Raw genomic sequence first — 24030 nt, forward strand, 5'->3', positions numbered from 1 at the left:
ATTACCCTTTTATTAGATAGGATATTCAGTTTGATTTAGAGGATAGAGAGCCTTGAGTCAGAGGCCTAGCACATGCCATTCCTACTGTTCCCTCTCTATGTACATTCACCAAACTCCTCTTCTTCATCAAAACTCTGTTCTGGGGCAGTGTCCACAGTAAAGCTATTCCTGACCCATCAAGATTGCTCCCTCCTCTGTCCTTCTATAATTTATGGGTGCCTGTTTTTGCTTATATAACATCATAGCATCATTATGTGTTTACATAGCTCTCCCACTCCATGATATGAAGAACCTTGAGATAAGGCTATGCATTTTGTTGTTGTTGTTTCGTTCCATTCTATTTTGCATTCCCAGTGTACCCAATGTGGCACATCATAAGTGCTCTGCTTTTATTTGCTGAACACAGCCAAGCTCAACCAAGGCTCCTGTCAATGTCAGGGGAGAAGCAAGAAGGACATTGAAAAGGTTGCATTGGGGAGGAATAGAAAGGGGTATGCATCGCATGGTGTAGGGCAGTGGTCGGCAAACTGCGGCTCGCGAGCCACATGAGGCTCTTTGGCCCCTTGAGTGTGGCTCTTCCACAAAATGCCACATGCGGGTGCGCACGTACAGTGCGATTGAAACTTCATGGCCCATGCACAGAAGTCGGTTTTCGACTTTCAAAAGAAATTTCAGTTGTTGTACTGTTGATATTTGGCTCTGTTGACTAATGAGTTTGCTGACCACTGGTGTAGGGAGAAGGCATTGGGGATGATTGTGAGGTTCCTAACTTAGTCATCTGGGCAAATGTTAATTCCCTTAACAGAGACAAAGAGCATGAAAGAACCACTGAGTGTGGACGTGAGAGGGTGAGTGGGTTTTTTTGTGTGTGGTTGCTAGCAGGCGAGTGCAAACACAGGTCTGAATTTAGCTTTGTTCTGATCCCAAACCTTTGAAGCAGAAGGTTTGATTGCAATTCCAGAGGGCGAGACAGTGAGCCAAGGACGTAGCTTTGGGAATGCTGACCTTCAAGGAAATGCTAGAAGGGTTGGAATTAATAAAGGAGAGTGGAAGTGGTGAAAAGTCAGGGAAGTGGGAGGATCAGGACAGCTCAGTGTCAGAATCAGGGAGGGAATTGAGGCACATGCTAGGCCAGCCGTTGGCCAGAGAAATTTTATCATAAAAGTACTTTAATAATAAGAATAATAACAGCAAGAATAAAAACACTAGTATTTACTGTTTTCTCAATACCTGCAATGTTCCAGGCATTTTGCTAAATGCTTTTCCTACAAATTTCATTTAATTCAAACCTTAAGCCTGTTATTCCTAAACACACCTGCAAATTTAAACTCAGAGGTCAAGTAATTTGTCCAAGGCCAGATATCTAGTAAGTGTTGAAATGGGCATGATTTGTGAACTTTCTAATGCTGCAAAGAATACTAAGCATTTACTTTATATTATTATTATTATTATTATTATTATTTGGTGGGGGAAAGTCTATGGAGATTAGAGTTTATCTGTAAAACTTAACTGTAGCCCTGATCATTTTGGCTCAGTGGATAGAGCGTTGGCCTGCAGACTCAAGGGTCCCAGGTTCGATTCCGGTCAAGGGAATGTACCTTGGTTGTGGGCACATCCCCAATAGGGAGTGTGCAGGAGGCAGCTGATCGATGTTTCTCTCTCATCGATGTTTCTAACTATGTATCCCTCTCCCTGCCTCACTGTAAAAAATCAATAAAATATATTTAAAAAAACAAAAACAAACAAAAAAAACTTAGTCATCCTTATTAACTCAGAAGAAATATAATTCTTTCTCCCTTACATGAATGAGAGAATATATGGATGAGTTACATTTCTTTGGAACTTTTCTCATTTAAATTAGCTGATTCAAAATATATTCATGACTGCAGTGTATCTGACTGCATTCGTATGTGGCATATATATTTAACTTTGTTTTCTATTGTAAGGCCAATTTACCATCCTTGTCTACCATTTCCTCTACAACCTGACTTTTTATATAATCAAGGGGATTATTTAAAGACTAGACGCCCGATGCACGAAGATTCGTGCAGAATGGGCCTTCCTTACCCTGGCTGCCGGCACAGCCTTTGCTCCAGCCTGGAGCCTCCTTTCCGCCTTCCCACACTGCCCAGAGGCCCAGAGCAGCTGGGGTGGTGCGAAACGCCTGCGTCCCGCCTGCCTGTGTATGCAAATTAGCCCACCATCTTTGTTGGGTTAATTTGCATACTCCTGATTGGCTGGTGGGCATCACGAAGGTACGGTAAATTTGCATCTTTCTCTTTTATTAGTGTAGATAAGATAAACCTGAATAGTTTTAGCCATTATTTTGTGTTGTGCGTTCATGTGGAGTTGCCTGCTTACCAGACATACACACTAACAATTCCTAAAAATATTTCCTCATAATTGCTTTAGGCGTATGGATGTGTTTTCATATATAATTCAGGAAAGAAAAATTATTGCATGTGATAGGTTAGTATTAACACATAAAAGTACTGATTTGTGTAGCCTATTTTAGTGCATTGCTAATACTCAAGAGAGAATTATACAGTAATTTCTAAGAAGCCAGACAGTTTAACTCTGCTACTCGTGTCACTTAAAGCACTGGCATATGGTTGCAGCTGTGGCTGTGGCTTCCTCTGGTCCTCGTGCAGGAAACGCTTGAGTGGCATGGATCCAGGCCTGGGCTCACTCAGATACTTTCCTCCCACCCAGCCTCGCCACTTGGTATTTCCTGACCGTGGAGTGGGTGACGATCTCTACCTGTTAGGCCGTCTGAGATGAGGCTGAGCTTTCTCAGAAAGAACGATTACAAATAAAATGCTAAGGGGAATGAAAGAGAATTTCTCTATTCTCGATTCTGGAAGAGCGTAGGAATTGGGGTGCATAGGAGGGTCAGGACGGCTGTGGTGACTGCCTTCTTCTCACCTGGTGGCTTCTCTTACAAAGTTATGTTTGTTTTGGCATCAAATGCCAGATTCTCCACTTTCCAAAACCTTATAATGCAGAATATGTTCTTTTTACAGACTGCTTTGCCTTCTCTTTCAGATCATTGGTTTTCTCCATTCTGTATGGCGGAAGTCTAAAAACCCTTGGAATTTTCATGAAGTTACTGGTTTTCCTAGTTTCTGTATAAAGAGAGAGAAGAATGAGATGTTAGCCTTTAAAATATAGCTTTCATGACCAAAATATTCACAAACTTGGTTGAATCAGAGATCTCTTTACATAGCTAATTGAATTTCTTTCAAGGTATTGTCTCCTTATTGTCATACTGCAAATAACTGAAGTTCAATATACATATAGCTTGATGTGGTTAGATTTGGTAAACCCTCTTATCTTTCCAACATGCACCGTTTATTTAAAATGCATAGGCATATGTTCAGGACAAAGTTATTTTCAGTGCATATATATTCATTAGCTTGTGTGTGAAAGTACATTTCAAATAACAACCACTTCAATATTCGTTTTCCGTTCACAACTTTTCTTCTCTCTCCATCTTGGTTTAGTTGAACCCTAGGCCTGAGCGCTTTAAAGCATTCCCATGGAGCCAGGGTGCAGTGGAACAGCTTTAAAATTGCTCTGCTGGTCATATACCCATGCATGATAAGATATGCATAAGAAGAAATCTGGTACAGAAGTATAAATAATACTTATCTTTAAGCCAGCATCTGTCATCTGCTTCGGCAGACAGCGCTTGCTTTCTTCCCAGCACAAAAAGGGCTGAAAGATTTATGGAGCAGCTTTGTTTGTGCTCCGTGATGCTTAATCAATTTTTATTAAATTCTAAATTAAAACTTGGCTTCCACTACAGTGACGTCTCTGATGTATAGAACAAGGGGAGATCACCCTGCCCTGGAAAAGGTTAGGTGATCTGAATCCCCAGTCTGTTTCTTCCTACAGGACTTCTCTTAATAACTTTGGTAAGGCTGGCCAAATCCTTGTAAGCTTGCATCGGGAACGATAAATACAGCCCGGAGTTTAGGCTCTTTGGGCTTCTGGAAAGTGGGGACTTGTAGCTTGTTTTGAATACCCTCATGCATGTTCCCCTACCTGAGGAAGGAATGCATAAATTATTCCAACGTGCAGGTAGTGTGCTCATTTTGCATTAAGAATGCTCTGATAAGTGAAGACTCACTAGTTATGATTACTGAGAGTCTTATTATCTTTGTAACTTTGAAGCAGAAGGAACCTAGATTTGTGAGTCAAACTGAGATTTTTTTCTTTTCAGGTAAAAGGTTTTAAAAAATATGCTAACTGTGATTGGTTTTCCTAGGTTCTGAATCTATAAGGAGAGGAAAAATGAGATTTAAATAAAGAATGTGTTTCTCTGCTGAATACTGATATTTCTGGTTTTGAATATGCTTTTTCGTACATCTGGTGCACACCAGACCAACCTGTACATATTATTCCTTTGGAAACATATGTTTGTGGGCCCTGATCCAAAGGTAGCTTACATATCTACATTTCAAAGAATAAGGTTTCTTGAAGAGAAGGGCGGGGAAACAATGATGAGTTTTTTGTTTTTTTTTTAAATATATATTTTATTGATTTTTTACAGAGAGGAAGAGATAGGGATAGAGAGTTAGAAACATCGATGAGAGAGAAACATCGATCAGCTGCCTCTTGCACACCCCCTACTGGGGATGTGCCCGCAACCAAGGTATATGCCCTTGACCGGAATCGAACCCGGGACCCTTGAGTCCGCAGGCCGACGCTCTATCCACTGAGCCAAACCGGCTTCGGCACAATGATGAGTTTTGTTGTTAATTATTATTTATTTTCTAGGAAATATGGCAAGCTATAAACTTCAGATCAGAGTATCTGTGTTTTTTTTTTTAGTTATATAATATGCTACTTAAGAGGAAAGGGAATTATAGAAAAATTTGGAAGTCAATTCTAACATGCTTCTCCCCAAATGAACAATTCTTGCCGCTAGTGATTTCCTACCACTCGTCCTGCCATTGCCACCTTTACACTTTTGTCTTACACATTGCCATTTTTTACTTATAAATGCCAGGTGCAGATATAGACACAGTCTACTTATCTACTTACCTTCTAAGTCTTGACATTTCCCAGTCTTGGTAATGCCGGGTACACTCTGCATGTGTAGCTAGGGATGCAATCTTTGATATCCTAGAATTACTCAGAGCTCAGCCCAGAATGGTTCCATGGCAGGTTATTGCCGAGTACATTTACTCCTCATCTGCCTGAAATGCATTTGTACCCCAGTGAATTCTCACCAGGTGCCTTCTTCCTTAGCTGCTGATGATTCAGAAAGACCCTTTGGACTCACTGGGCGCGTAGAGGAGAAGCCCTGGATTACCGAACAGAAGGCAGCCCTGCTCAATTGGATACACAGATTAATTTTGAGGATGAAGTGTAGTTGGTCCTGGCTCTCTAACCTTAGAACTGCCTCTGACTCCATCACTTTCCAGTGCTACTGCATTGTGGTGTTTGCAGCCTAAGAAGCGGGAGAGATTGTCTTCTTTGTGTTTCTGTGGAGTAATTTTGAGTTGATGAACTGAGGCGTGGGAGCGGTTGCCAAATGAGGTGGTGATGATGGCTGAAGCGACTTGGACGTAGGGAGTGCTTTCTGGCAGAAGTACAGCTCAGACAGTATCGTGTTTTTGACCATGGTACTTTAGACACTCTGCCAAGTGTTTGTAACAAGATAGGGCTGTTACTATACTTTGCTTTTAACTTTACTTTTGCGTATAGTACGTCGCTCTTGTTTTATAAACTGTGCCGCATACTTTTTGTGCCTCTATAAACAAGTGGAGCTGTTGGGTTTCTGGATAAAGTTTGAAGCAGTCTTGTGTTGCTTCCTCTTTGCTTTATGCTCCGAGTTGAGAGCTGAACAGTGAGGTCTTTTTTCACACCATTTATAATGCGATGCACATTTTGAAGGCAATTTAAATTCTTTTGGCTCCCCAGCCATGTGCTTCAAAATGGAAGCATTATACATGTATGGATAGGGGAATAGGTAGGAAATTGGAGCATAAAGATATATGGCTGGGTATATAGTGGGGTAATATTATTCCCAGAGAGAGAGAGAGAGAGAGAGAGAGAGAGAGAGAGAGAGAACTTTACTCTCTAGGAATTTTTCCAAATTTTAGGCCCAATTTTGCTGAAGAAAATATTACAGAAGAAGTTTAAAATGTTTCCACAGGCTATGCAAGAACCTTTATACATGCAATTTATACCTCTAATGAGATTTTGGAACTTTACCAGTGTATTATTTGAGAAATTGGCAATGTAGTCAAGAAGAATGAACTTTAAGGTATAATGTTTAATGGAAGGACAAAAACTATATTCCTGTTTTATTATTACATTTGTACTCATTCTTTCTTTTTTGAGGACGTTATTCCTCTCTATTCTCGCCTTTGTCTCTCAAATTTTCTCAGTTTATTTCTACTTGGAAGAGTGAAGCATACTATTCTTCTTCACACATAAACCCTTTCACTTTGAGTCTCTGGAGGGTATTTTTACTGTTTTCATAGTTCATTCTGCCTGGGGAGAAAACACCAGGTTTCTCCAATATTCTGAAAATAATTTATACTTTGCTTAGATAGAAATATTATTCTGTTTCTGAACTGTTCTCATTATAATCATATGGGCCTCTTGTCGTTATACTGCATTGCTTATGTAGATACCATTATGAATTAATTTGGCTGATGTTCGGATTGATACATTTATATATGTATATTTAGTTAGAACAGGGATCACTTTCTCATAACCATTTAAGCTTAGTTCCTTATCTCTTTTCCCTTTTCCGTCATAGATAATAAATGACTTCTCTTAGGAGATGAGATACAGTAAGTAAGTTCCCTCTGTAACTTTTGTCAGAAGTGGGAGTGTGTGCCAATCCAGGTGTACTTTTTCCTGAAGGAGGGAGCTTGTGGGCTAAGTGTACCTCTGACGCTTTTTCCTTTAGCATAATATTCTTAGAATGCATACACATCACATTTTTCAACACAGAAATGGTGGGAGCTTTTGACCAAAAAGACTTAATGGAATTTATACATTATTTTCTTTGTGATCGCTCTGTACCAAATAGTTGTCAAAGTTAAGTTGTTGTTCTGTCCAACATTCTGAAAACAAAATGCTACAAACCTTTTAGGTTAAACTAAATTTAGAACACATTTAAAAATTTTACCTTTTTAGATCCCTATGTAATAGGCTACATTATTGAATGATTTTGTAGAATGCGAACTTCTTACAACCTACAATGTATACTGTGACAGCTTATGAATAATCACCATACAGTGTACTTTCACCATCAGTTGACCTTATGCTGTTTAGGAGACACAAGGGAGAGCTGGGGGTTGGGAAACAAAAGACAGAGGGAAAGAAAAAAGCCCCACAGGAACTGGATCCTGTTCATTCATTCATCACTTTTGAGGAGAAGGGTGGAAAAGCCCACAGCTTTGTGTCTGAGTAGGGTGAAATTGTGTTACTGTTTATCTGTACCTTTTTCCTCCTGTGGCAAGAGACGTGAAGAATAGACACTCACTCCCAGAGACACCAAGTTCCAAAGCACTGACTCATGCGTCCACAATGAAATACGAGGATGCAGCCATTTCCTACCTTTGTTTGAAAATGAACTGATTGGACCAGGCGGATGTAAGCACTCAGCTGCAGGGCCTTACAGAAGGAAATGCTTTCGCTCTCTCTTCGGTACTGGGTGCTGTTTAGCAACTTCTTTGTATTTGACTGGATCAACCAACGTGAAAATGTTTCCCAGAGGAGCTAACATTTAACCCCCGGGGCCTTTCTGTTTGTACCCTTATAGTCTTTACCTGACGGCCCAGAGTGGCGCTCACTCCTTCCAGTGAGGCCCATTTTAATTGTAAATTTATGTATTGAACTCATCACGCAGATTCTCTCTCCCTAGATTAGCCTTGTTTTAGTTTGCAGCCTCCCCGTCCAATGGTGACTTCCAAGTGCCAGCAGATCTGGCCCCTGCCTCCCTTTCTTACCCAGGTCACACGCCAGCTGCTTTCTTAGTACCAGCAGCACTGTCTGCTCACTGTTTGCACAGAAGTCTCAGGAACTTGGTCTACCTGTACCTTCCGGGGGGAACTGTCCCCCCAGGTCATCACAGGGCTTGATGATCCTGCAGAGGTCTGCTCAGGTAACGTGCAGAGTGAGTCCTTCCCCTGCCACTTCTACTGCCAGTCCTCCCTGCTATAGCTTCCTGGCAGATTCCATATTTGTTTGTCTGTTGGCTTACTGGTCTTTCACCCCCACTGGACTGTAAGCCACATGTGGGTTGGGACTTTGATCATCTCGCATTCTTTTACCTGGTTCTAGAAAATAAAAGAAAGAGTGTGTGTGTGTGTGTGTGTGTGTGTGTGTGTGTGTGTGTGTGTGGTGCCTAGTACTATGCAGAACCTGTTAGATCCACAATAAATTCCTATTTGGATCAACAGTGTAGACCTCTCTCAGACGGTGCTAACCTCTCATGCTCTCATGTTGGGCCATTCGTTGAGGTATTGGATTTCTGGCTTTCTCCTTCGATAGGTGGAGAGTAAATTTTGCAACCTTAGAGGCATCACAGAAGTCTCCTGATGGGAAGTGGACTTTAATCATGAGGAGTAAAAGATCAAACACCGTTTGTTTGTTTTTTTTTTTTTCATGAAAAGGAAGCCAGAAATCACCAGAAGGGAGTGTACTTGATGGGCATCTCAGGTGGTCAGGGTTTTCCCTGTGTGTGCTGCCCCTCAACACGTTCTCAGAGATAGTGCTTGTGACGAGCCTGTGAAGATGGATGAGGATAGAGCTGACAATGGCCAAAGCCTGAGGGACCACTTGGGGGTCACAGTAAAGCAAGAGAAGGAGATGGACCAACAGAAATTGGCTCTAAAGGGAGCACTTGACATTCTAGCTTATTGTCATGTTTTTCACCTTCCGTTCTGGGACCTGATGGTTTCCAGTCAAGCAGGCTTCCCAGGATTTCAGACGTGTGATTTTACCTAGAATGTATCGGCGCTGGGACACAATTGTTCATGTTTATGCAGTTCATAATTTTGCAGTTGAGTGTGTGTGGGTTAGTGGCCCTACTGTTCAACTGGATGGCAAATCTGTGTTTGGAGGATACCATATGCACAAGTATTTTCTTAACTAATTTTGGCGTTTGCCACTGGTGTTAGGGGAAGAAGGAGAAAAAAGAAGAAGAAGAAGAAGAAGAAGAAGAAGAGAGAGAGAGACTAATTCTGGAAGCTCTCCAGTAAGAGGTTAGGAAAGAACTTAGGGACAAATGCTCCTACTTGGAACATAACACCAAATAGTAGGTTTTCTGTGTTTCTTTTTTTCTTTTTTTTTTTTTTAAGAGAAGCCAAAATTAAACACAGTAGAGTTTACTGTTTGCTAATCAGCATGTGTTTACTTTCTCTTCCAAAACTGAAGTTGCCAACCAATACATTTCCTACCCAGTGCTATGAATCTGTCCAAATAAACATGGGAAGTAGTAAAACAATGACACCACATAAAAAATATATCTTCACTCATTAAATAGAATCCAAAAAGTTCTCTGGAATTTAATTCTAGCAATGAAGTGAGGCCCGTTGGGTCTGCTGGGGCCCCATTGTGACTTTCCTCCTCAGTTCGTCCTGCATGGAAGAAAGTGTTTTTTAAGGGACCGCACGTCGCTACGTGCATTGGCTTAAAGCTAGAGAGATGAACATAGATTATTTCATATCAACCCCTAACCCACATTCCCAGCAGACCAGGGCATGTTGGGGATCACAGAGTTTTATGATAATTAGAAGTATAAGCAGCTTGTAGAATTCAAATAATCAATTTTAATTTTTGTCTCAACTGCTAAAGATTACTGACAAGGAGGTTCTCAAGATAAAATTAAGGAGTGCTTCCTTTGGAGACGGTAAACATACAGGCAAAGAGAAGTTATAAAGAGAGGCTTTTGTTTTGTGGCCAGTTCATTTTGGAATATACATACAAAAGCAGTTGATTCTAAAACCAGTCTTATCGAGAACCTTAAATTCCTAAGGATGCCCATTTGCTTTTGCTGTTATTGTGCAGTTGCATGTAAAATGGGGATCGATAACGCATATGCATGTCTTTGTGAAGAAACTGTTATGGGAATGTAAGAGGGAGGGATAGTGATTATCATGTTATTATTGTTAAAGTGTAATTCTGCCTTTAAAAACATCCAGTTTTCTCCTTCTACTGGAGCCCAGACTTCCTCCAAGCTGACTTCTATCTTTTATCAAGAGAGGATAGTGGTTTTAGGAGAAATATAATATTAGTCATTTACTATTTAATGTGAGTTTAAGCAAATGCATGAGCTTTCAGTAGTAATTACATGAAAACCCTAGGAGTTAGGTCAAGTTCCAGCCTCGGGGGTAGATGGCACAGTCTAATAGAGACAGGCATTCTTTCTGGCAGAACACTTTTTGACAGAGGTGACTCTTTCTCTCTCCTCCTACAAATAAGCCCAGCCCCTTGACCTTTCCTATCAGCCAGGTCCTAGTGATGCTTCTGGGTGAGCAGCAAAACCAAAAGGTAATTGGTTTTTTGAAGGCCATCGAGCACCTAATTGTAATTCAGCATTACATGAAGATTAGAGTAGTTCTGTCTATAGCAGTACAACAGTGCTTTTCCTAAAGAAGAAATTGAACAAATTTACTTCTTCAATTTAGTTAGGGAAATGGCATATAACCAAATAATAAGTTTAAATAAAAGCAATATTATAGCACATAAATATCCAAATGGGTCTTTTAGGATGCCAAGCTTTTGTCAAAGTCACCACCCAAAAGCTGTATAAACATTGGTTCTTACCCTTGTTATCTAATCTAATCATCTGCAGATAAGGAACCTGAGGTCTCCCAGAGTCTCCTATAGCTGGTCAGGAGCAGGAGTGGGTCTAGAAGTAGTGAGTTTCTGAATATAGGACTCATACTACTCTGTCAGGCTGCCTAGAATGTTTTAAATGGCATCTCTTGAGTGCCAGATCTCTTTCATAAAAGTTTCCAAGCCTGAATTTAAAAGAAGACAACATAAAGAGTTAGTGATACTTTCCTGAAACACTAATGCCAGCAGCTGCTTTAAACATTCAGCTCATACTTTAATTTATTAGTTCAGCAGTATATCATTCGTTCTATGTAACTTTTTCATCTCACAGCCATATATATGGGTACACATATAGATGCACACCTATATTTACATACCTGCATACTGCCTGATGTTAGCGAATGAATATAGTGGGTGTGTTCTATGTATCCTTTAAATTAAAGAAGAAAGTGGAAGGATTTCAGAATAGTGATGGAGTTCATTTAGCCAGTTTCTCAGTAGATGTATGGATGGTGAGAAAGCAGAGATGAGAAAGACTGATGCCAGTCCTTGACTTGATGGAAATTAGTGTACCTCAAGTAGTGTAGAATATGGATAGGGAGATAGTCTACCATGTCTGATAATAGTATGGGGAAAGTTATCATGTTGAAATATAGACTCTTAAGGGAACAAAAGGAAGAGAGATCCCCACACTAGATCAGTGAAGGCTCCCACAATGAAAAGTTAACCAGGGGAAGGTTGCTATTGTTCCAGGAAGAGGAAACAGCATGTTTGAAGGCTCGGAGAGAGCTCTGGAATGGAAAGAAGGTCAGTAAAGGTGAAACTTCAGTAGGCACATCTGCCCATTGTTCCTATTCTTCAAAAGAGTCAGTCTGAGGATAGTCACCGTTCTAAGTTCCCATTGTAAACTCCTGAGCTCTGTGTGAAGGTTTTTTCTGACCTTACGGTTTGCTTCTTATATTGTTTTTCAATATAGCATTCTCTGTAAGGTCCTGTTTGAGTAAAATTATCATGATGCCAATAGACATATTTATTAAGTACCTACCAGTTGTGAAGCCCTGCATACTAAGACGACCGCATCTGAATCCCAATTACGGTAAAAGACTACAAGTCTAAAAGATTAGGTTGTTGTAGGTGTGTTCAAAGAAACTGAGGGTGCATCCTTGAACCTTTTTTTCCTCTATAATTCTTTGATCCAGTGGCTTTACCTTATTATTCCTATTGCAATCCCCTTGATCTGTATTTTAAAAATGTATTTGAAATATTTAAGACATACAGAAGTATAAATATTTCAATAAATGCGTGCACCACCAGGTTTCTTAGAAATAAAAACTTAAAAAATTTATTTGAATACAATTAAATTTAATTAAATAAAATTTAAATGAATAAACAAATTCAAACATTTTTTAGAAAGGTAATGAAATATGGTACCTATCTGCCTCCTCCTGTTCTCATTTCTCCTCATCTTACTGCACCAAGAGGTGGCTCCTCTCTTAAACGTTAGGGTTATTGTTCCCAGTACTTTCCTTCCGTGTACTTTTTTGGCATGTGAGTTTCGTAATGTTTGTGATGCTGAGTGTCTTGGCCATCCAATGTAGAGAGTAATCCTCTGACCCTTTAGTGCAGGATAATTTCTCCTGCGTTTGACAGTTCAATGAGTCAAAGGACTCCAGGCTCCAAGCTTGGGTTTTCTAGAATCACACAAGTTCTCTAAGCATCCTTTCCTTAACGTGTAACATAATAAAAACATTGCCCTCAACTCTTGTTTTGGTGATTATAAACGATAGATGCTTTCTATACGAAAGATGAGTACAGAGACATTTTCCTTTTGAGTTTTGGAATGAGTGCTAATGATGACAAAAGTGTCCTCTGAGTCATTATTTCATATCAAAAGTGATAGAGTGGAATGAAACTGAAATAGTTCATTTCCCAGTACTAGTTCATTGATTCTGTCTTGTACTTATGCCCACATCACAGTATATGCAGTTTGCAAACAGATATGAAGGAGGAACAGCAGAGCAGCTGAATGCCGAACCTCATACTTCACCAAAGCTCTTTATGGCAAACTAGAGGCCCGATGTATGAAATTTTTGAAAGGGGGCTTGGCCCTCACAGCCCCAGCTTTGTCTGGAAGGTCATCTGGAAGGTCGTTCGGCTGTCCAGTCTAATTAGCATATTACGCTTTTATTATTATAGATTGTTAGATGTTTTTCATGAACATTTTTGAGATCACTTTCTGAGAAATTCCTTTTCATCCGGAAATTCCAGTTACCCAGGAAGGAATAGAAATGATTTCGTTGTTACTTGCATTTGGAAAGAGAATATTTTAAGCTCCGCTTGTGTGGATTTCACATCTTCAACATGATTCCCTATCTTTAGGGCTAACCCCCACGACTGGAAAGGATCTTTTGAAGAGCAGTAGTAATGCAGTGAGCTTAGGAGATGTCACAACTTAAGCTTCCTGCTCTTTGCCTTGATTTTCTTAGAAAGTGAAGACATTCTGCTCTATGCCACGAAGAGCCAAGGAAGCCTGTGTTAGCAGAAGGGAGGGACCAGAGGCCTGCCCGCCCTCATGACCCGTCCTGCTGAGGTGCCAGTTTGCTAGACGAGAACTGGCAGCCCTGGGCTCTGCAGCAGGGCCCCCCTGCACGTAGGTGGTGGGGCCTCCAGGCAAATGAATTGATATGACTATTTTAATAACGTAAGATGAATACTCCAACTCATAATGGGAACTTATTACCATGTAGGATTCTATGAATCATTTAAGAGACATAGAAGAGTGTAAGGATTGTGTTCTTTAAATGTCTAATTTAAAAATGTCTAAGGTGATATCCATCCTAGCCAAGGAGTTTAGTCCTGGGCTTGATTGTGGTCCCCTGAGACTGTCAGTGGACCTCCAGACTTCATTCCTGCACCAGCCAACTACTGTCTTCCAGTCTTCCTTCCCTGAGTGATTTCTATGACATAGAGTACATCTGGTGGCGTCTATGTATTCATTTTTCTTTAAGGAAGTGGTGTTCCAGCAGCTGCCTGTCATCTTCCCTGGTGGCAAATGATTCAGAAAATGTCTAGGACCACTGTGCATCCTGCGGGTTTTGCAGTGGGAAGACCAGGCAGGCACAGAGTTAAGCCCGTGGCTACTCTGCGTTACCCGAACATTCCCAGGGTGGCGGGGTCGTAATCCCTACGCAGATGCCTTACGGGGTCTGGCCATTGTCCAGAGTGGCTCTCGTAGGAGAAAACGCAGCCATGCAGAAACGGCACAAACATTGTGGACTTGCCCGCCGTGGCCCGTGCATTTTTCCTTTTTAACCTCTGTGAACCCATGTCCTCTTCCCCTAGCCCGAGGGTGTGACACTGTCCCTCTCCACACCTTCAGCTCATTAAAAATGAAAAATAAAACAACAACAATAAACTAGAACCAAATTCTAAAGTTCCTACTGATAAGGGGTTCTGATTTACCTTGGGATCTTTCGAGTTTGTTGTTGTTGGCAAAGACCTTGTTTCGTTCTCAAGTCTTTCAGCCACATCATGGCCTTTCAAAACCTCTAAGTCCTGTAATACTATATTTTGTGAAGAAGGGAAAAAATGAGATTTTTTTCCCCCTTCCTTGCTTTTGTTAACCCATTCTTGCTTTAGACTCCCAACAAAAAGGGTTTTTGTTAACTGGAGCTTAAAATCAGCCAGCTTGCAAAGTATTCTCCCTTTTTATACAAGGAGGATTAGCTGGGCATGTTATGCAGTTCTCTTGTATGAGCCATTCACGTGTCCTGTCATAAGGTGTATAATTACTGCACTTCACCATCAGCAATCATTCTTAAGTTAAACCTGTTCTAAACCTCTCATTAATATAAATCACGCCGGGAAGGTAGAGAGTACACCTTCAAAAAAACCGAAAGTGTTAGGGAGTTAATCTGTTCTTTTCATAATAGACCCAGAATAAATAATTTTTACTTAGCTCTTTTCTCTCTCTGCAATCAAAACAGTTTGTGATAAAAGATTGGGTATCGGGATTGCATAAATGTACAGTGTTTTATTCAGACAAGATTGGCCTTCCTGCTTGGTCCAGCCTCGTTTTCTCTCTGTCACCCTTGAACAGTGAAGTGTGTAATCCTCCATTCTTTTAAAGTTAGCCCCCTGACAAAATGTCCTCTGTCTCCCTCTCTCTGTCTCCCCCTACCCCCGCCCCAATGCACACCCTCCCTCACACACACACTTGCTCATACACATAGATTCAGGAGCAAAATGTTTTAATTTTAAGTCTTTCTTTCAATGAACTATCCCAGCATGCTTAGCTAGCTAGCCATCTAAACTTATAAACAATGTCTCAAATAATGATTTTTCTTTCATGGAAGAACTACAGTCAGAGGACCCAAATATCCAGGGTATATTTACCCATTAGTGGTTTGTTCCAGTGTAGGTATAGGCGGTATGGGCAGGCTACAGCAGCAGCCTGAGTTTCTCATCTTTCTAACACGGAGAGGCCACTTCTATTCTTCCTCTTGGCCTCCTGATCAACCCCTAGAATCCACCTGCCACTGCCTCAGAGCTGTTGAGGGAAGGTGGGTCCAATTAGGGCTTCTAGGTGAGGGGGTTAGTCAGTCTCAGGCAAGTGTTTCAAATTCTTACACATCCTGAAAAGCCCAGCCTGACCTGGCCTTTGCCCACCTCTCCAAACTCATTTATCACTTCTCTCTCTTGAGCTCCTGACTCATCACCTTTCCAGTCTCCTTTCTTTTTAAATTTGCATAAGAACCCTTCCTTCCTTCCTTCCTTCCTTCCTTCCTCAAAGCACTTTACTTTTATTAATTCTATTTCCCCCCAGCTAATTTTTATTCATCCTATAGGTCTAAGCTTAAGCCCACCTTCCTTATTTCTGTCACATATTTTTATTTTCCCTCATTGATTTTTAGAGTGGAAGGGAGGGGGAGAGAGGGAGAGGGAGAGGAATAGAAGAGGGAGGGAAGAAGGGAGGGAGGGGGAGATAGAAACATGGATATAAGAGAGACGCATCAATTGTTTGCCTCCCTCATGTGCTTCCATCAGGGCCAGGGGTCTAACCTGCAACCCAGGTACATGCCTGCGTGTCCTTGACTGGAACGGAACCTGCAACCCTTCAGTGCATGAGCTGACACTCTAACACCGAGTAACACCAGCCAGGACCACATCACTGCCTGTGGTGTGCTAGGAAAGAGTCTAGGTCATTGGGATTTAGAGTTGATTTTGACACATGACATTTCTGCTCTCACAGGACTTTTATTCTGGGGTTGGCCTTCAATAGAGATGTCTTGACATTCTCTTCCATATTGGCTCCCTTTTTGTTGCATTTCCATATCACTCTGAAATCCATAGCATTTCTTCAGTTCGTTCAACTATTTTTTAATGTTTATGAGGGAACACTCATCAAGCTTGGACAAGTTCCTTCTTCCCTGATTAAGTCTAGGCTCTGTACGACGTGATCAGACTTCCTCTTTCTGTCGCGTGTCCATCCCAGAAGGTGCCCAGTAGGTGATCAATGAATGGATAAAGGAATGGCTTTGTTCCTGTCCCCAAACGTCCTTCAGTTATACTCTGCCTGAATTCTTTTATATCACTCTGTTATACTGTCTTAAATGTTACTCTAGTTAGAAATTCATTGGGATCAACAGACTTTTCCTTTTAAAAAAAGTCAATTTACTGAAAGGATTGTTTTAAATTTATATAATCTGTTTTTCTTTTAGCACCACAAATATGAGGAATGGGGATAGGGATTGGGTTGAGAGGTGACATTTCTTGGGCTTGGAACAGGAAATCATGTGAGGGTCTTGCATAGGGTGCTGGAGCTTGGAAAATGGGTTTAGGGAGAGGGGCGAGGGGGGCCAATAGGAAGAGAAGAGGATTTCCAAGCTAAGCCTGGATTATTTCAGGAATTTATATTGAGAAAGCTAAGAACCCCATTTTCTTTCTTGTCCCTTGTGATAGAAGGAAGGGAACGAAAATTAGTGAAGAATCTTTTATGTGCCAGGAACTTTACATTCATTATTTCATTTAAGGCATTATGTTATTTCTTGCTTATATTTCAGTTTAATTACAGAATTAGAACATGTGAAGCTGACACACTGTGGCCTCTTGGTGCACAGTTAATGCCATTTGAATGAGTGAATGTACTGTATACATACTTGATCTTCATTTTGGCATAATTCTGTAAACCAGCTCCCCTAGCCTCAGAATTCAAACCAGTAGTACTGGTATAAAAGTAGAGTTGCATTCAGGGTTGAATTGTGCTTTGTGAGCTGGCATGAAAAGCTAATCAGCCTGTGTGATACTGTTTCAGTAGAAGAATTCAAGTGTGAGTTCCAGACCATTGGCTCACCTCTGAGCTGGTGGAGTTGTATGCTTTGGTAGAGTATGGATTACCTGTTTGTGAATGCAAAAATCATATGAAGTGAAATCTTACGTATTCTATTTTACTGTGATAGTTAGGGCACTTCTTTTCTAATACTGAGTTTAAGTGATTTTCTGTCTCTTCCTCTGTTTTTTTTTTCTTTCTTTTTTTTTCATAAACTGCCCTCAAACTTTTTTGTAAGTAGGTAGTACACCCAATGATGATAGTAATAAAAGTTACTACCTAACAAGATTTAAAAATGTAAAGGGAAAAAATAATTTCTAAGATTCTCAAAACATAACACTGTTTGATATGTCCCTATTTCATATTGAGTTACCAGGAACCTGACATTAAACTGGTTTTGGTTTGGTTCAAGTACCTGAGAAACCACATTAGTGATGAATTCCAATTAGATTAAAATACAGTCACAGAGAGAGACCCTGGATGGACTGAGAGCCACGCGATAGCGTCCTTCCTCCTGTAATGGTAAAGCCTGGCCAGAAATGTTTACTAGGATATTTGAAAACACAAGCTTAAACTAACTTACAAGTTATTTGAACTTTTTTTGTCATTACTATATCTCCAATAAATTCAATGAAAAACGAAATGTTTACTATTTTGATCTCTAAAATTGAGTGTGTAGTGGCAATAAGTGGGTTTTTGAACATGAGTTCAGGTAGACATTATTTGGTTAAGATGTGGGAAGTAGTATTAAGAAACATAAGGTTCATTCAGGAGTCTGATGTCTTTGATGTGTATGATTCTCTTCCTATATAATTATTTTTATAGTAGGTTTGAACACAATATATTTAGCTATGTCTACTGTTATGCCTACTATACATATAGGGTATCCCTAATGTATACACACACTTTGCATAATTATCATGGTAGTATTTATTAAAATACATGTCATTTTCAAAATTGAGCTATCAGCTGTTAAAATGTATATACAAATGTATTTAAGGAGGTATGTATAAAATACAAAGTTGTGTGAGAAATCTGATTAAAGGAAGAGAAAATGAATTACTGGAAATCAGTTCAAACGAAAAGTTAAATCTTTAAAAAGTATGTTACATATATTTATAAAAACGTTTTGTAAAATTAAATTAATGGTTATAGATTACTTCAAAATACTGAGAGGCACTGTGGGCCAGTGGTTGGAGTGCAGGTTCCGGACACCGAGGAGCCTCCTCTTTGCAGCTCACCGCTAACTCGGACCCGTGCAACCTCTGACGGCCTCTCTTTCCTCATCTGTAAGATGGGGCTGAGTGTCCATGTTGACGGGTTGTATTGAGAATTAAAGGCACCTTTTATGAAGCTTCTTGTAAAATGTTTGCTTATCATTGACATCTACAAATGGTGGCTATTTCCATCAACAATTATATAGCATTCAAGGAAATAGATATTTTAAAAAATGATTACAAGTAAGTCACAATATACTGTTACTAGTTTTCATGACAGTATTCATTTTACTTAGCTTCAGGGAAAATATTTCGTTCAAAGTCCCCAGCAACCCTGTTCTTTCCCCCCTCACACATTATAATACATTTCAGATCTAAAGGGAGACGTTCAAGAACAATGTTTTTTAATTCTTCATCGAGTTTTAAAGATTTCATCAATTCTTTGTTCACTCTACAGACAGTCATTTCTGAGCACCTACTAATATTTCATGCTATATACTAACCTCGAGGAATAAAAAGCACTGGCTTTATCTGCAAGGATATCACAGTCTGAAATAAATGAGCTGGCGAGCTGGTAATCCATTTAGACGATGGTTAAGTGGCTGAAACCTTTGAACTGATAAATAAGCTTTTAAAACTCTAGTCATTCTCTGGGCATGTTTAGGGAAAATTTTACTTACACACACACACACACACACACACACACACACACACCCACACGCGTGCGCGCGCCTATTTGAGTTTATGATAAATTGGGAAACCATTTGGAATCTGAACAAAAAAGTCATTTTTACTTTTTAGTCCACGACAGAGACAATTATCTGGATAACTCGTTCATTTCTAAGGTTTCTTTGACTGTATTAGTCTAATATGTATTTAAAAGATGGGGTTAGCCATTGCCTGGAATAATTCAAAAGCATATGCTTATATTATAATAAAGATCATGTTATGTTTTATTTTCCTTAAGAGACATAGGCTTATCTACTGTATTAATTGCTTTTCTTGATGGTGGTTTTCCTGAATATATTTTGACCAAAAATGTTCACCGGTTTATTAGCTTATTAAAAAGGCGATGATTCATTTCTCAATGAATTAATCTTTTAAACTTTTTTTACAAATCCAAATTGTCACCATTAAATAATTTTAGAAAAAAAGAATGGGTTCTCTAAAATGTAAAGTACATACCTCTTTAATGAATAATTTTTAAATTCTATATTGAACAATGAGAGGCAATTCAGATTATAATTGAATCTTCTGAACTAGTGTTAAAAAATTTACCCTATCAGTGTTCTAAGTCAATTTTGTTGAAATTGGATCACTTACAATGAAATAACACATATTTCATCAGAATAACTAAATGTCATGTATGATCAGTATAAAAGAAAAAATGTTAGAAAAAAATATATTGGCCTGGATCTTTAAATATTTTGTTCTGTATTTCTGAACACTTTCCGGCTTTTTTTTCATGGAGAAGTCCAGCAAATTTGAGAGTGAATCCTGATACTTTGATAGAGTCAGATCTGCCTCCAAGCACAATGCCTGCTTATTAAGCTGGAAAACTTATTATTGCTCTATTTTTTTATATCGGACTTTAGTATCATAAGCAATGATGGTCTTGTCTTTTCATGTTGTTTTCATAAAATAAAATTTTCTTATAAATCTAGAGCCATTAAATCATAAAAATCCCAGACACAATTCATCACTTTGTTCCATCCCAAGTTCAATTACTGCTTTCAAATACGTCATATAAAATACTCTGTTCTTGAGAAAGAATAGAATATAAGGATGAACCAAGTACCAAATAATCACTGACTACTTAAGAACAGCATTTATATTTATTAATTTCTCATAGCATTCTTTAGGTTTGGATCCTTGAATATCCAAAGCAAAGGCATTTCCAAAAACAAAGCTACTGTGCATGCTTTAAAAAATGCTTTCAAAGGGAACAATTGTAAAATTGAAAAACCACTTAACATCCTTGAATGGAAGAAACTATATACCTACATTAGTGGTAAAGAAAATATGATAATGGAAAATATATAATTCTAGAAGAGAGCAGGACAGGACAGCTCATTAAACTGGGATCAGATGTATCTTGGTTTTGTTTAGGACACTTTCAATTTCATTTAGTCTCTTTGGTTCTCAGCTGTTTATTTTTAGTGGTTAGATCATAGTTCTCCCTGATAAGGGGCAGAGAGTCTCCACACTGAGCTATGTAGAGAGACTAAAAAGTAACTGTCTGTCTGACTGTGATAGCAGTGACCAGACGTCTCAGCAAATGCTGGCATGCTTGCTGTATTATGGTTTTGTTTTGTTTGTTTGTTTTTTGCTTCTTGGTGTGTGTTGCTTTTTTTGTAGCCCAGGACTACTTTCCCACTTTTTGCTTGTTTGAACCTGGCTTTCGGGTAGCCCAGAGATACCTTAAAAACTGTTAATTGTTCAAGGAAATACAACCAGGGCTGAGATTGGAAGGAGTAATGGAGGAGGAACATTTTTTTGTTTTGTTTTATTTTATTATGAGTTTATTTGTTTGAATATAGGGTTTTAGATGACTGGGGGCCGGGTGTAGGTAAAAGCCTATTTGCTCTAGGGGCAAAATCCTTGAAGATACACACAGAACACCCATTGGTGGCTTCTTGGCCAAATAGAGTGTAGTCGAGGGGCAGATAGGATGCAGGGTGGTGGGAAGGGAGCCACAGCCAGAGCCTGTGAGTTAGTCTTTGTCCGTCAGAGGCACTTCCGTGTCCTTATTAGATGTCGATGTAGAGGAACGTAACTGGAGCTGAGAGGAAGATTTTTCTATTTGGCATTTCCTTGAAATTAGATTGGCCTCTAACACATCTTCCTTCTTTTCCTTCCTCTCTTTTAAACATTGAGGGAAAACGTGATTTTCAAAATTTTACTTTGGATTTCTCTTTCCTTTCGAATTACACAGCGGGGAAAGAACTGGAAGGATAAATGAGGCTGGTGCAATTTTAAATAGTTAACGGCTACCACATCTTCAAAGATAAACGCCCTAAAATAAAACATTCTAGAATGCTAATTTTTAAGTGTTCACATCTAAATGTTTTAAATGGGAGGTGTGGGTGGGAGTTGGACAGGCTAAAATTGTGGCTAACAGATTGCAGTTCAGAAAAACAAGGAGACATAGGAGTTCATTAACATCCCAGGTTTGAACTGGCATCTTCTGTAGTCACTATGGTTAGAGTATATCGGTTCCCTGTGCCCGAGTGGAGTCTGGCTTCTGTCCTGAGAAGAACTTTGTCATCAAGTCCCTGCCCTATGAACTGGGCACATTACCTAACCGCTCTGAGGTTCTTTCTGGCTGTGTCACTCAGTAGATAGAGCTGAGGGTGACATTCCGAGGGAGCTGCAGAAAGGAGGAATGGACTGACATTGATTCCAAAGAGTAGGCCGAGTTCTAGGAGAGAAGGGGCACTTGATCAGGTCCGCATGGTCGGAGGGTTTCTAAGCTGAGTGGACAAGGAGGACAGACTTGTCTTGGGGAGTAGCATGGGCAAAGGCACTGTGGCCCAGCTCCCTGAGGCTGGAGGTTCATGCTTAGGGTGCTGAGCCCGGAGTTTGGGAAATGGCCCTTAAGGGCCCTGCACGCCATAGGGGGTAACTTGATTCTGTAGGTGTATGTTTCTTAGGCTGTGTGACAGATTACCACACTGAAAGCGACGTAAAGCAGCGCCTTCATTAGCGTGCAGTTCTGTTGGTCAGGGGTCCAGCGCAGACTGGCCGCAGCATCTGTGCTGTTTATTACAAGACGGAAATCAGCGTGGTCGCTGGGGTGGGTTCTCTTATGGAGGCTCTGGGGGGAAAAAAATCTGTTTTCAACCAGATTGATCTGTTTTATATACTGGCCCTGATCTGTTTTATATACAGGCATTTTAGTTCCAAATTTATGATTTCATTTTTATTATTTAATCTGAAAGTAAATTCGAGGACTGCTGGGCCTTTTTAACGCCTTCATTTTATAAATGAGAAAATGGTGGCTTAGAGAGGGGCAATGAGGAAACTTGCTAGAGTTCCTTAGCATTGCCAAGCACGCAGTCTAGTTTGAGAAGAACAGCTCACTGGTAAAGAATGAGGAGAGGGCATAGAGGGCATACGAAAGGGCAGCTCAGGAAATTATCATGGATTCCAAAGGAGGCTGGGATCCACTTAGCTTGGGGTGTATCAGGAAAACTTCAGCAGAGAAAGTGGATCTTAGTCTGGCCGTTAAAGGAAATAATGGAGAGAAAATGAGAATTGCCTAAGTAACGGTCTATAGACAGTTCTGCATAATTGGGAGCTGGTAAGAGAAGCGTGAGGGGCCGTGGGGAATTGTGCCTATGAGCTTTGGGGTCTTACACACTTGAGCTGTGTGATGTTGGGGAAGTTATTTTGTCTCACTGAGCCTCAGTTTTCCCTACTGTAAAATGGGGCTAATAATTATGCACATAGAAATACATAATGACAGTTTTACAGGTCAAAACGAGTTGAATATCTGAACTCTCTTATGTTTCAACCTAATCTATTCATATCTTACAGGGTTGTTGTGAGGCCCGGGGGAGATCATGCATGTTTAGGACAGAACCTAGCACATAATCAGTACTGAATGTACATCAACTACTTGTAGTATTGTCTAGGAATTGGAGGCTTCCAACTCTGCATTTTAGGTAGAGGGGTTAACCTTGTAAGCCAGGAGAAGTCTTTCACTTTGACATATAGGACAGTAGCCACCTTACAAGGGAGAAGATTACAGGTTACAAGTGAAATGTGAGAAAATTAACCAGAACTAGGGTCAGGAGGGCAGAAAGCCCCCTGATGTGATTTGGCTTGACCTGGAGATATAAAGTTTGATAAGTAGCTTCAGATTGCATTCCTTGAGGAGCTTGCAGACTTGGGAGGGGAGTAGAGGGCTGGCAGACCAGATAACACCTAGTTCAGAGCAGAGAGCTCTCCCAGGGAGGGGGAGAGAGGGACAGGAAGGAAGACAGGGGTGAGATGTGAGGTCAGGGCTGGGGAAGAGGGTGTCAGGTCTCATTGGATGAAGAGCAGAAGCTCTGGGGGTGGAAACTCACTAGTGATGAGAAGGGCGAGAAGTGAGGAAGTTATGCTTTAATGAAGGGGTTTTCCGGAAGGGAAATGAGGGCTCCTTAGGGAAGAGCAAAGAGCTGGGCAAGGGGCAAGAGGAAGAGGAAGTGGGGAGGGGTGGCGTTTGTTAGTGTTGAGGATGTGGGTGTGATGGGTACACAGATGTGAGAGCGGTTGGCTGTGACCCACTGGGTAAGGACACTGTGGGTCAGGACCTGCAATCCAGAGGGACCATGGGAGAAGACGGGAGCTCTCGGCCAGGGTTCCTGATTTCCCCAGAGTTCTAGTCTAATAGAAATGAGGACTCCCTGGTGCAGAACAACTCTCCCTCAATGTCCATGTTTGCTATTGGGAGAATGCCCCCATCTTTCCCTTATATACTCGGAGAGAATCAAAGCCTCTCTCTCTGAGCCTGTGACCCACAACAAGGGCTTTAAGACAGCTTCCGAGAGTGCGTTTGCCTTGTTTATGGTGCATGTACTAATTAGAAAGAGCTGTGTTCTCTCTCTTTGTGGCCTAAGACTTTGCGATGGATCTACACTGTCATTATTACCAGTAATAATGAGATAAAACTTCAGAGCAGGTGTCTGG

The 24030-nt window shown here is 40.4% G+C and overlaps 1 protein-coding gene across 14 annotated transcripts in view; it reads left to right on the top strand.

Annotated features, from left to right (window-relative positions):
* Positions 1-24030, top strand: part of NFIB (nuclear factor I B) — a 231906-nt gene that overhangs the window by 77513 nt on the left and 130363 nt on the right. Inside the window, exon 1 of one of the 14 annotated variants that reach the window (XM_054727177.1) lies at positions 8114-8131. The exons of the other annotated variants lie outside the window; for them this stretch is intronic. The gene's annotated coding sequence lies outside the window, so the exon portion shown is untranslated. Of the gene's footprint in view, positions 1-8113; positions 8132-24030 lie in introns of those variants that run through there. 14 annotated transcript variants of the gene reach the window in all.

Source organism: Eptesicus fuscus, chromosome 15 (genome assembly GCF_027574615.1).
Source record: "Eptesicus fuscus isolate TK198812 chromosome 15, DD_ASM_mEF_20220401, whole genome shotgun sequence".
NCBI classification, from domain to species: domain Eukaryota; kingdom Metazoa; phylum Chordata; class Mammalia; order Chiroptera; family Vespertilionidae; genus Eptesicus; species Eptesicus fuscus.